This window comes from Nuphar pumila, chromosome 7, assembly GCF_984573655.1.
Source record: "Nuphar pumila chromosome 7, dmNupPumi1.hap1.1, whole genome shotgun sequence".
NCBI lineage: Eukaryota > Viridiplantae > Streptophyta > Magnoliopsida > Nymphaeales > Nymphaeaceae > Nuphar > Nuphar pumila.
The window spans coordinates 127,562,724-127,577,725 of NC_143255.1; the positions used below are offsets into that span (position 1 = coordinate 127,562,724).

General features: G+C 36.7%; 1 pseudogene; it reads right to left on the minus strand.

The window, feature by feature from the left end:
* Positions 1 to 2,262: 2,262 nt before the first annotated feature.
* LOC149833439 (acetolactate synthase 2, chloroplastic-like) overlaps positions 2,263 to 15,002 on the minus strand; it is a 29,314-nt pseudogene continuing 16,574 nt past the window's right edge.

Here is a 15,002-nt window from a genome sequence, read left to right on the forward strand (position 1 = left end):
CTCATAGTTTTTCATAAATCAACGTTGCCATCTCACTGATTTTGATTTTGATTTTGTATCTGAGAGAAAAGTCAAGTTGGTTTTTTTTACCGGATAAGTATGTCAAGTTGGAGGTTGGAGTCCATTTTTGTTGAAGATGAAGGGGATGCATCACTAAGTCAAGCTCTACAGTCCAACAGTCGCTGCCATTGTGCATCAATCGACAAGCATTTTAATTTCAGACTAAAAAACTAAACTTCAAATGGTTTTACCACCTTTCTAATTTCTATTCTTGGTGAGAGAGGTAAATGAAAAGTACCAACTTCAAGCACAGCTAGGTCTGTGTTCCTGGAGGCAGTTCTCCCTGTAAATATCAAAAAAAAGAAAAAAAGAATGGACGACCAAATCAGTCTGAAGAGATGTTGCAGTAATGTTGTCATTGCCATGTGTAAGATGGATCAATGATTTACAATGCAGTCATCTTCAAATGGATTAGTGCGTTCCTTAGCACCTTCCCAAGTCAAAGCAACTTCAGAATTAGTTTTATTAAGAGGGTGATGCGAGTCTTGGGGTTTGGTTGCGGGTTTAACGGGTCATGAAAAATAATTCTGAAACCCAGATCCGTATAATTTCAGAAGTTTACTTTTACTCAAAACACGTATAAAACACTCGGGTCAGGTTGGATATCTGACAAAAAAGCTGGGTGGAAATAGGTATCGGTACTCATAACCTAAACTCAGCCCGCATATTGTTCGGGTCCAGTTCGGATGAACCCAAATATTGTTTGGTTTTTATGGCGATACCCCAGAATTGGGGTTTAGCTCAGATACAGTACCCAATACAAACCCGACCCATTGACAGCCCCGATCACTATCGTGATGATAATGATGAAAGTTCTAACTAGAATATGAGAACTGAAATTTTGAGAACTAATGTGTGAGCTGTGATTTTCATGAATTTTTTGTTCTTTTCTCTTGAATCTAACCGTACAGATGTGATATGCATGCTTGGATTTATAAGAACTCACTCCTGAATCGCGATTTTGATGCATAAACGAGATTTTTTTAATGCTTTAAAATTAATGGCTCATAATCTTTATAAATATTCAAGCATTCAAAAATCGCATTTTTCATCGAAAACACATGATCGATTCTTAGCAAATTCACCATGCCAAGCACATCCCCGTGGTTGGATTTGCAAAAAAAGTATTGAAAGTGCCCATGTTTCTAGTTCTCATCTTCTAATGACTCATGATGAAAGACATCGTAATAATTGTAAAAGCAAATAAAAAAGGTCAAAGCGTGACTCCAGCAAATGCAAACCAAGCAACTTTAAACATGTATTATATCATCTATTTATATTACTGACCTGGTGACCCTAGTTAGAATCTAAAGTAAGGTGGTACTCTAACAATAACAAGAAGGATATAGAGCAACTGTTAGGAGAAATTCAATCAATATGACTGAATATTTTCCGTATCATACAAGCTAGCTTATAGAACTTCACTATGCTATATACTGCACAATTCATGAGCCAACTTTGACAGATCCAATCAAATGATCCATGAGAGTCAAATAAAACTGCTAGAAGATCTCAAGTTTTGGTTGAAAAAATGCTTCATAATTTCATAGCAATAGAACCAAAGCCATTATGACCACAAAGCATAAGCTCAAGGTAGTCTCAGATGCCTATGCAAGAAAACAACTAAATTGACACCAATTAAAGTGCCACAAACAAGTCATCACACAAAACTATCACAAATATATTCACCACGCAGATGCAATGCCTACTTTCTGTTGTCTAACATGACTGAGATCAACATACACCAAGCAACAGAAACACTTATACACCATAGTCTAGATTTAAGAGATCACCAGATATGGTTGTCTATTTTATAATTAGTACTCAATATCTTTGTCAAGAAGGTCACAATGTGCATCTGCATCCATTACTCAACCAACCACCGTCTAGTACAACAACAACAACAAAGCCAGTTCAACACCAACTTCATTTCCAATCAAAGAAGAAATAATTACCAATGCTTAGGCTACACTTCCAATTTTGATGTTTAACCAGCTACACTTCTTAGTCCCAAACAATTACCAATGCTTTGGCTAACTCGTAATCCTCAACCAACTGCAATTCATAGATATAGATTACGAACAACTAGAATAAAACCAAAAACTCATTCATCAAGGAGAAGAGATAAACCTCAAGCCATTTCTAGCAGAACTCATACAGCTTATGTACAAGATGCGCCATTTGATATGAAGCCCCAAATCTTCAGTAACTCGTCCTGCCATTGCCCTCTGTGATCACATCCTTGAAAGCCCCTCCGCTCGGAATCATCGGCAAGACGTGCTCCTGGTGAGGAACGATCACATCCAACAAGGCCCTGGAGTATCCAACATTTTCTTGATTGCCTCCCTCACTTCTGATTTCCTAGTTAGGCGGGCGGCCGGGATATCGCAGGCCTCTGCAAATTTCAACATGTCCGGGAATATCTTCGATTCCTTCCACGGGTTTCCGAGATACGTATGCGCTCTGTTCGCCTTGTAGAATCGATCTTCCCACTGAACCACCATGCCCAAGTGCTGGTTATTCAATACCATGATCTTCACAGGGAGGTTGAAAGCTCAGATTGTGGCCAGTTCTTGGACATTCATGATGAAGCTGCCATCCCCGTCGATATCGATCACGACGGCGCCGGAATTGCCGGTCACAGCGCCGATCGCGGCAGGTAGACCGAACCCCATTGCCCCCAATCCGCCAGAAGTCAGCCATTGTCGAAGCCTCTTGTACTTGTACCACTGAGCTGACCACATCTGATGCTGCCCAACTCCGGTGCTGATTTTCGTCTCCCCATCAGTCAATTCATCAAGCAATTTGATCGCATGCTAAGGAGGGATCGCTTCACCGAAGGTATGGAAGTTCAATGGCCATTTTCTCTTCTGTTCCTCCAATTCGTTCCTCCATGCTGCGAAATCTAGGCTTCTAAGAACCTCCTCCTTCTCTGCCAACATCTCGTTGAGCTGCTCCAATGCCGGCCTTGTTCTTCCCGATCTCGGCCGGATCGATGTCGATATGAACAATGATCCCCCGGCTCGCGAAAGCCTCCAGCTTCCCGGTCACCCTGTCGTCGAACCTCACCCCGAAGGCGAGTAACAGATCGGCCTGATCGACTGCGTAATTGGCGTAAACAGTCTCGTGCATCCCCAACATCTTCAGGCTCAGCTCGTCAGAACAGGAGAAGATGACGAGACCCATGAGAGTGCTGGCGACGGGGATGCCGGTGAGCTCGACAAACCGGCGGAGCTCATCACCAGAGTTGATACAGCTGCCACCAACATACAGAACGGGCTTCTTCGAGCGGGAGATGAGATCGACGACGAGATCGAGCTGCGAACGGACGGGGGCTTGGGCAATCGGTTGGTGCAGTAGGCATGGAGCTCTCGTAAGAGGCGCCAATGTAAACAAATTTGGTTACAAGCAAGATCACGATGACAGGACTCATTAACTCTCGCACGTGATTCCGATATGATCAAATGTGGAGAGGGTTGTGCATGTTGATTCACTAAATCCCACGTCTGTGTTCGGGGCTTTGAATGAGCACCACGCATACAAGCACATGGGGCTCGTATTCCCGTGTATATTGACATAACTTTGCATCGGACTCTAGTGTTGTTGCAAAAACTTAAGTACCTTTTATTGTTATTTTTCTCATAAAGTGATGGTTTGAGAAAATGACAAAAATGCCTTTTATTCAAAAAAAAAAAACAAATAGTTCAAAAAAAGGATAAACATGTCCTCCATCCGGAAAGTCGAGGATGATGTTGACTCTTCAAAGTCTTCTTCTTTTTCTGTTCAAAAAAAGGACAAACATGTTTTCTTATTCTTTCTCCGTAAAACACTGTAAAACCCTTTCTCTCTCTAGAGAAGAAATCAAGGGAAACAAAGAGTTCTTCCTGGAGAAGGCCATGAACATCAACCCTCTCACTCTCTCTCCCTTCTCTCTCTACTTCTGTGCACATCCAACAGACGATCCTACATTGCTGCATCGTCATCTTCTTCTTCTTCCTTCTTCGTAAAACACTGTAAAACCCTCTCTCTCTGTAGAGAAGAAATCAAGAGAGGTAAAGGGTTTCTCCTGGAGAAGGCCATGAACACCAACCCTCTCACTCTCTCTCCCTTCTCTCTCTACTTATGTGCCTGATTTAGAGTTTTTGCCCTTACAGGAGGGGGGTCCGGGGGCTCCCCCCCGGCGCGGATCCCTCTGCGCGGTCAGCGAGCGGGGGTCCAGGGGGGGCCGCCCCTGGCGGGGGGCAGCGCCCTCCGGACCAAAATTTTTTTGGGCCTTCCAACAATGATTTGTAGTATTATCGGGCTTTCCTACAGCAATTTGTAGCATTTGTAGTGTCTTCCGTAAATCGCGAAACGCTATAGCAATTTGTAGTGTCTTCCGCAAATCGCTATAGCGATTTGTAGTGTCTTCCGCAAATCGCTATAGCGATTTGTAGTGTCTTCCGCAAATTAGGACCAACTTGTCAGAGTCATATCTCCCTAACCGGAGGTCATATTCCAAATCCGCGATTTGTAGTGTCTTCCGCAAATCGCTATATCGATTTGTAGTGTCTTCCGCAAATTAGGACCAATTTGTCAGAGTCATATCTCCCTAACCGGAGGTCATATTCCAAATCCGTAAAAAGTGGTGTCTTTGTTATTGAGTCTAGTTTATTTCTGTAAATTTTCAGCAATTTCTATTGTCATTTCATTCCTCATTTTAACTTCAACGATACATTACAACCACAATCATCAAAAGAAAGATTGCCCAAGCTAAGAGTCACCGTTCTCGCCCTCCTCCTCGACAGCAACCCAGTCGGTGCAGTCGCACTGAGGATGGCCAGCAGAAGCTCCACCACGTCGTCTTCTTCTCCCTAGCGAGGAGGTCTCAGCGGAGCCGTCGTTTCGGTGACGGGTGTTCATCTCGTTCCGGTGACGGGTGTTCTACGAAATGTAAATCCCCCCTTCTGTAAGGGCAAAAGGCCATGAACACGCTGGGAGGAGCCCTCAGACCCCCCTTCTGTAAGGGTAAAAGCTATGAATCAGACTCCATAACTCTTCAAGTTGAATGATGCTACCCACACTGGGAGGAGCTCTCAGACCCCCCTTTCTGTAAGGGTAAAAACTCTAAATCAGACTCCACAACTCTTCAACTCCAGGGAAGATTTCTTTCTCGGATAATCCTGCAGTGCAGAGATTGGGTCTTAAATAATCATCTTCGGGGCACTTAAGTCTTTACAACCACTCCTTTTCAAGAACCGTCATTTTTTTTTGCACCAATGGAGGAGACGGTACTTAAGTCTTTGCAATCGCATCAAACTCCAACGCTAATTAATGCTGACAAACATGGGGATACGAGATGCACATGCTTACATACGTGGTGCTCTTTAGGACCCCCGATCATGAGATGTAGCTAACTGCCCTGTTCGGGGGGGGGAACATATAACCTGCTTTGGAGAGATTCCAAGCGAGACCACGATGATGGGACCGAAGATAATGAGTGCACTGGTCTCCACCAGATAGTTACGGTAAAGTTAAATAAAGAAGATAACACATGTGAGGCAATTTTAGAGGAGATCAAAACTAGCTATAATCTAGAAATTATCGATATTACTAAACAATAGAATAATTCGGTTAAGAGTATCAAATGCAATACCAAACGTAAATAAATGAAAAAAACTAGATGATCGACTAAGTGTAGTCGACAATCCAGTAACATCCTTAAACAGTGAAACACTCTACATGTAAAGTGTTGAGTGAAGTATCATGGATGTAGTGATTTTACACCGAACCATGTTAATATCGTGTGTTATCCCTTTTCTTGTATGGTATCAAAGCATCTTGCATCCTGATTAATCAAAAATTTGTCAATATCCAACAATTTCCCTATCAAGTTCTCGTATCCCTTCAATCTAAATGTAGCAAATTTTGTCACCATCAAACTCAACCACTCGAATTTTCTATTATAGAAGACAGTTGCTTGGGCTAATTGAGAGTCAAGACATGATCGACTTCATTGACGAAGAAACTCTCTTTCCAGCGCAAAGCGCAAACCATTGATGGAGTCTCGAATCCGAAATTTATTGTCTGAAAGAAATCAGATAGGCTGCTACAATGATGGATCACAGGCACTCTCTCCGAAGAAGTGTTGGGTCTCGTTGTTGGTCGCCAAATGTCAAGTGAGGTATGAAATACTCTCATTAAAGCCTTCGCTCATGTCTTAAAAGAAAGAGAATTTCTCTTAACCCAAAAATTGCAGTCATACCGAAAGAAAAATCTCTCCGTAAATAAATATGTCAATGGGTTCAAAAAAAATTCTGATGAGCTTGCAGCCATTGGCAAGCCCGTAAAAGATAAAACTATGATTTTTTTGGCTCATCAATGGGCTAGGCCATGAACATAATGTCTTTATTACAATTATGCTAAAACTGCCTATTCCATCATATGATGACGTGGTCGGTTTACTTCAAGTGCGAGAAACCATGTGCATTGTTCATGAAGGTGTCAATGAAAACTCTACCTTTTTGGGTCCGAAGTTTACCAATCAAAAAATTTGGTTCAACTCTAAGTAATAGTTTAACTCAAAAGGACGGAGCTTTATCCAGACCGGTCAGGGTGGTAGTCGATTCAATCAAAACAAACCAAAATTTGGTGTTAATCCACCAAATCCTAAAGGCAATATAGGAAAGGAAAAAGGAGTGTTATGTCAAATCTGTGGAAAAATAAATCATAGTGCTCCTAACTGTGGACATCATTTTAACAATGCCTATCAAGCTAATGGCGTTCCACTGGATCTTGCTGCCATGAAACTGGCAGATGGTCAAGATCAAGAATGGTTTCCAGATATAGGAACTACCTCGCATATCAACTACCAATACAGGTAATCTCGACACTTGCTGTAAGTATTATGGATCCAAAAAAGTTATGGTTGGCAATGGTGTCAAACTAAATAAGACTGATGTTGGAACCACACAAATCGATAATGGTAACCGCTCTCTTCTATTGAGTAATGTTTTGGTTGTTCTTGAGATAGAAAAGAACTTGGTGTTCGTAAGTCAGTTAACTTCTGATATGTTATGTTTATTTGAGTTCTCATCTGATGACTTTGTGATTAAGGATAAGAGGACGGGCAGATAAGTGGCGACATGGAGTAGAGTGGGAGACCTATATGCTTTTGACAGCTCAAGGAACAAAGACAATCATCAACACCAAAACAATATCTCACAAATTGACACTCAAAAATACATAATATGTTACAAATCGATATACGGCAATTCAGCATAATATACTATAAATCAATATTAACAAACAAAACAATATCTCACAAACCTGCTTGTTTAGAGAAAACACATAATATATGATTTGTCATCTTTGTGAGTTTCGTGTAACCATGTATTTTTATGATTTATGAAGTTACAATATCTCACAAATCGACACTAGAAAACACATAATATCTTACAAATCGATATACGACAATTCAGCATAATATCTTATAAATCAATATACGACAATTCAACATAATATATTACAAATCGATATTAACAAACAAAACAATATCTCACAAATCGACACTAGAAAATACATAATATCTTACAAATTGATATACGGCAATTTAGCATAATATATTACAAATCGATATTAACAATCAAAACAATATATCATAAATCGACACTAGAAAACATATAATATATTATAAATTGATATTAACAAACAAAACAATATCTTACAAATCGATACTAGAAAACACATAACATCTTACAAATCGATATATGACAATTCAACATAATATATTACAAATCGATATTTAGAAACAGAACAATATCTCATAAATCGATACTAGAAAACACATAATATCTTACAAATCGATATATAAATTTACCATAATATATTAAAAAACAATATTAACAAACAAAACAATAACTCACAAAAATCGATATAATATCCTATAAATTTATAGTAGACATCATGTTAGGAAACAATATCTGCAAATCAATGATAAAATATCATAAAAATTAAGAGGGAAATTCCTATTAATAGCTTATAAATCGTTATTAAGAATCAAAATATAAATTGATATTAAAAATTGATTTGTAATATATTATGTAATATTATATCGATTTGTAAGATGTGTCAATTTGCAAGATATTTATATTATGATTTTAAAATGTGTGCCTACGGAATTGACATTATTACGATTTGCGCGCTTGAGGTGGCGATTTGCGTATTCGACACACGTGTGTTAGGTGCGTAATTTTGGTTTATGGATCAATGTGAATTTTGTACATAGTGTTACAAAATTTGTATACACAACCTACAAAATCTGTTATAAATGTCTGTACACAAAAAAAATCATGTTTGGGAAATTGAATGTTGAGCCAAAAAACGCTATCTCTTTCTCTCTCAGCAGTAGAACGTAACCCACTTCACGTTATCTTTGAGAACAGGTAGACGTTTAAAATGGCTTCCTCTTACTTCTAGGGGCCTTGCGTCCTTCATTGCTTTCTAGGTAATCTTGCAGTCTGAGGTTTTGTATCTTTCGCAATTAGAAAATCCATCAATTTTTTGCATAGTTATGTGCGAAATCTTGAAATATCATCCTAAAATAAAAATGAAAGTTAGACCAATATAGAAATGTAGTCAGCAATAATATAGGATAATAAAACATGTTTAATTGTACAACATACAACGGTGAATTTTGGTACTCGTCTATAATATATTGCTTCAATGTACTTCATTACAAAGATGTCACAATCAATGTCATTATTTTGTAAAGGACCATCCTCTATGACGTGAAGCCTCCACGGGCTAATGTCGACACCCAACATGTCTCTGAAAAATCCAACATGTGGTTTATGCAAAAGCAAGTAAATTTCGGTCTACGGTAGAATATACGGTAATCTTATAGATAGAAAATTATCAAATGCACAATGCCACAGTCTACACCAATGTTATAGTCCAAGGAGTTATATAACCATATTTTTTATTTTCGTACATCCAACATGTATAAGACCCAATGCTTTTTCGATTTCCATAATGTAGGAATCAATATCTGAAAATTGATTTTAAAAATTAACATATAAATCGATATTAAGAATCAAAACAATATCTTAAATCAATATTAGGAATCAACATATAAATCGATATTAAGAATCAGAACAATATCTTAAATCAATATGTAAAATCCTATTGATAGCTTAAAATAGATATTAAGAATCAACATAGAAATCGATATTAAGAATCAAAACAATATCTTAAATCGATATTAGGAATCAACATATAAATCGATATTAGGAATCAACATATAAATCGATATTAAGAATCAGAATAATATCTTAAATCGATATATAAATTCTTATTGATAGCTTAAAATAGATATTAAGAATCAACATAGAAATCGATATTAAGAATCAAAACAATATCTTAAATCGATATCAAGAATCAGCAAAGAAATTGATATTAAGATTTAAAACAATATCTTAAATCGATTTGGAAATTCGTATTAATATCTTAAAAATTGATATTTAGAATCAAAACAATATCTTAAATCGATATTAAGAATCAAACAACATCTTAAATCGATATTTAAAATCAGCGTAGAAATCGATATTAAGAATCAAAACAAGATCTTAAATAGATTTAACATCTTACAAATCGATATGGTCACAAACCTTTTTACTTGATGAAAAGTCTGTCATTTGGTCATCGTCATCCTAGTATTGTAGTCCATCTAAAAATCTAGTCGCGTATGGCATTCGGCGGATGATACTCTGTTGAATGAAACAATAATAATAGTAAGTTTAAAACACGCAAGTACATTAGTAAATCAAAAAATAAAATAACATATAAGATAACCGATATACCATAAAATAAGGGGTGATGATGCGGACCAGCATGGATAATCCTTTGCTTTGAATATACATGACGAAATCGTGTATAGTCTGTTTACAAAAAATATGCACTTGTTAATATACATGACCATGGCATACGTAAATGTATAATTGATAGTTGTTTCATACGTACAAAATCGTGTATAGTCCTGCAAATTCATCTCGCATTCGGTCGATGTTCTCTTCGAGCACTTTGCTGAGTTTTCTGGCACCTTGTTTTGTGGATGTTGCACTGAAATTAGCTGAATATTCAGTAAGCAAACTGTAAACGACATAAAAAAGATGAAGCATGTTAAAGGAATCGAAGGTACCCTTTTTTGTGGATGATCGACTGAATCGCAGCATCCTTCTTCGACATCGATACAGTTTTTACGACGACGGTGGTTAACTGAAACGTCGGATTTTCTGTTTGTTGCTCACGAAGCAGGAAAATAAAACGTCGCTTGTTCCTTGCTCTTAAAGAAAACATCTTGTGTTCCTTGCAGAACACACTACCGAAGTTAAGCAATGTTTCATTTCACATCATTTCACGACCTGCCCACTTTTAAAAATCATGCCCAAAGATTATAATAAATAAATAAATTATATTTTGTATTATTTAAAAGATGTCATTTCATTTGCTAGTATCATCAAAATGACGTTAGTATATGTAAATGAATGACACATCGCATAACATCAGTAGTGTGTCAGATGACGTTTACCTAAACTCTAGACCCTAAACCCTAAACTAATCTTATGTGACGTTCCTTGCACTTAAAGGAAATGCTACAAATAATAAACCCTAAACCAGTAATCGCTTAACGGATGAGCAAACCTACGTATAAATTGTGATAACTTCATAATCGCTATACCTAGTAATCGATATTACAGAAATCGCTATACATAATGAACTCAAAACTAGTAATCACTATATGATTTAGCAAACATAAGTACAATTAATGGTAACTTCATAATCGCTATCTCAAAAAATGTTATAAATAATAAATCATAAACCAGTAATCGCTATACGATTTTGTAAATGTAAGTATAAATCATGGTAATTGCATAATCGCTATACTGAGTAATCGTTATACTAAGTAGTCGCTATCACAGGAAACACTATAAATAATAAACCCTAAACCAGTAATCGTTATACAATTTAGCAAACGTAAGTACAAATCATGCTAACTTCATAATCAGTATACTAAATAATCGCTATCATAGGAAATGATATAAATAATAAACCTTAAATCAGTAATCGCTATACGATTTAGCAAACATAAATACAAATCTTGCTAACTTCATAATCGCTATGAATAATAAACTCAAAACTAGTAATCACTATACAATTTAGCAAACGTAAGTACAAATCATGGTAACTTCATAATCACTATACAGAGTAATCGCTATCACAGGAATCGTGATACATAATAAACCCTAAGCCAGTGATTGCTATACGATTTAGCAAACGTAAGTATAAATCATGAAAGAATTATATAATTACAAACTTATATTTATGTATTCTTGTCGATTTTTCAGTGGCACTTTTGTGTTACACATATTAAAGAAAGAATTATATAATTACAACAAGGAATGATAGAATTACAACATAGAATTATAGGGATACACAAATCACATATGTTTATTCACTTGCACTTGACGACTCAGATGGACATACAAATCATCTCTTTCTTTGCCTTGGTGGAGTCTCTTTATTTGGTGACCACTTCATTCCCTTGAACTTATTAAACCCACTGGTAATCATCTCAACCAGTGAGCCAATTTGTCTCTCTAAATTCTGCACATCTTTATGTAACTCCTTATTCTTCCTCTCCAGCATCGCTAACCTTTTGTCGGATGATACATTCTCCTTTATGAGCTGTGTTTGAAATTCCACTAGAGGGGGGGTGAATAGTGAAATTCGATGCAAGTTGATAAAATAAAAAATAAAGCAATAAGGCACAACACAATAAACACAGGATTTATACTGATTCGGTCAAAACCCTGACCTACATCCAGTCCCCAAGCAAACCACTTGAGCTTTCCACTATAACATCCGAGTCACCGGATAAATAGTACAACACCCTCTTCCTCAGAGGTCTTTTTCTCTCAACAGAGAAGGGGCACACCCTCTTCCACAGAGGTCTTCTTCTCTCAACAGAGAAGGACAACACCCTCTTACACAGAGGTCTTCTTCTCTCAACAGAGAAGGGCAACACCCTCTTTCTCAGAAGTCTACTTCTTTCAACAAAGAAGGAATACAGTGAATAACATAAAGTTACAATACTTCCTATAGAACCTTCAGAATGATATGAATGCACGAATGACGGATTCTCAGAATGTTTTGTTCTTTTCACTCAGAAGATACTCTTTGTCAAAGAGTTATTCTTGACTTTTTCTCTTTCTTTTCTCTTTCTTTTACTAGGCTCTCTTTCAAATATCGAATAAGAATTTTTCTCGTTGTAAGCTCACATATCCATTCCTTGTCTTGAATAGTTTATTTGAGTGTGTTTATATAGCTTTAAAAAAATAGTCGTTACTTTTTGAAATCGTAGCCTTTTTGAGATATGAAATGTCAAGTCATTTCAAAAACATCTTTAGAGAAATTTGAGAAAGTCTTCTTTCCATAAAAGTAAAATATAGGGTACACTAGTCGTTGTAATATTTTAGGTAATATATATTTTATGTAAAAAGTCTATTTCTTACAATAGTACATTGAACGTTGGATTGTAGGCTGTCGTTTAGTTTTGTCTTTATCCTAATTAATGATTTGTGGTACATAAGTACTTCTTTACTTAAAATGAGTGTAAGTACAATAAATGCTTTGAGATATTTATTTGTACATAGTCATATCAAGAGTTTTCTTTATGATGTGTTTTTCAAAGTCTACAGAGAGAATGAAGACTTCAAGTAAGTCGACATTCTTGAGAAGGATATTAACAAAGATTTCTTACAGGAGGTATTTAATGCTATACAAAGAGAATGATGACTTCAAGTAAGTCGACATTATATGAGTTTGTAAAAAGGTAACTAGAGTCTTTTCAAAACATATTATATTTGTTTTTCTTTGTGTAGCCGATTTCATGTTTTGTCTTTTTCCTATATTTGAAATCATTTCTTTAAAGAAAGTAACTAGAGTCTTTTCAAAACATATTATATTTGTTTTTCTTTGTGTAGCCGATTTCATGTTTTGTCTTTTTCCTATATTTGAAATCATTTCTTTAAAGAAGGTAACTAGAGTCTTTTCAAAACATATTATATTTGTTTTTCTTTGTGTAGCCGATTTCATGTTTTGTCTTTTTCCTACTTTTAAAATCATTACTTTTCAAGTTGTCTTGTATATGATATAAGGTACAATTATTACATTTTGAAATCATGTCAAAATACCTTTTTCATAAAGGGTTGTAAGAAGGTACATTTATTTGTTTTCAAAAAGGAGCTTTTTGAAACTATCGTATACTTTTATGAAATAGCTTTTATGAATGAGTATGTAATATGCAATATGCATGCTTCTGAAGGTTCCATTACATATGACTCTAAAGAAGAAGAAATCTTCAACTTGAGGTAGCCGATCTCTTTAGATGGTCTTTAGGAATGCATGGCTCAACAAGCTTTTTCTTCAAGGAGTATGATTGCACCATAGTTGTACTTGAACAGGAGGTCTCCATCCTTTTTGAGTGAGATATCCTTGCATCAAATACTCGTTAGATATATGGCAAAGCATATCCAGTCATAATATAACATTTTTCAAGAAGACATATTATCATATTATATGAAATCAAATAAGACAGTGTATCATATTATGTGACATCAAAACAGAGTTTCTCAACATTCTCTCCCTTTTTATGATGACAAAATATGCTCCCCTTGTCAAAAAGACATTATGCATAGAAATACTACTTATCATAAAAATATTGAAAAATGTTAAATACGAGTATTTTTCTCCAATAATGGAGACAGGTTTTCTCCCCCTTTGTCATAGACAAAAAGGAAGGGATCAGAGTAAGAGAGTTATTACAGACCAAAATTAATTAAAGTTATTATAGTAAAAAAAATAAATTATTACAGTCCAAAAACAAATGAGTTTATTCCGAAGGTGGAGAGGATTGAAGTGAACGGGTGGCGTGATCCGGCTGGAGGGTCTGTAGAGTCTGCTGCAACGAGGCTTGATTGCGAAGTATGCGATCCTGAGAGCGCTGGACATCCATCAGTGCAGAGAAGTAATCAAAGTTGGATGTTGTATCTTCTTCATCAGAGCCGGGAGGGTGCAGGGACCTTAGATTGAAGGAAGTAGCATTGAGGATCTGAGAGGGATAGAGGATAGCTTCATTGTGAAGGGGTACTTTGAAGTATTTTAAAATGGGAGTTATAAAACACCCGAAAAGAAGAGGCTTGAATTTTTTATAGCGAATAAAAAGGGCGAAAAGAATGTTGGACCAATTTATCTGAGTAGAACAAAAAATTGCATAGATAAGGAGAGAGATTTTTCTTGGCACTAATCCCTTGCGTGGAGGCTTAGGATAGATATTGTGGAGAAGAATCTGGGCAAGCAGTTGAGCATGAGGTTGGAGATTCCTCATGTGCCAGGGAAGGTGTGTGCAGTTGCTACAGAGAAAAATTTTTCGAAGTACCGACCGATTGATTGGTACTATGTTGTCTAGGTCTATACCGGTGGAAAGAAGGTTTAGAATTCTGCCTAATGAGGAAGCATTAAAGAACATCAGGCGTCCTCGTACTTTGGTGGTGATGGTAGTTTGCTCATGATCAGAGGAAAATTTTGTGTAGAAGAGTCGGACGAGTTTGGGGTAGAAGGCAGTTTGGGATGAAGATCCTAGTAAATGTTTAAGTTCGGGGAGAGAGCTTTCTAGGTCAAATAATACGAAGTCGTCGTAGTGAACCAATTTACCTTCATGAATAGGTCGTGAGTAAAGTGAGTTGTAGTGGTGAAATAGATTGGGATACCTTAGATCGGCGGCAGTGATTACATTGTTTGAGGAGGAAGCCATGGCAAGAGCTTAGGAAGAACGAGCAAGAGAGAAATAAAACTTGGAAAGAGTTTGTAAGAGAATAGAGATATTTGTGGGGAATGAGATATGA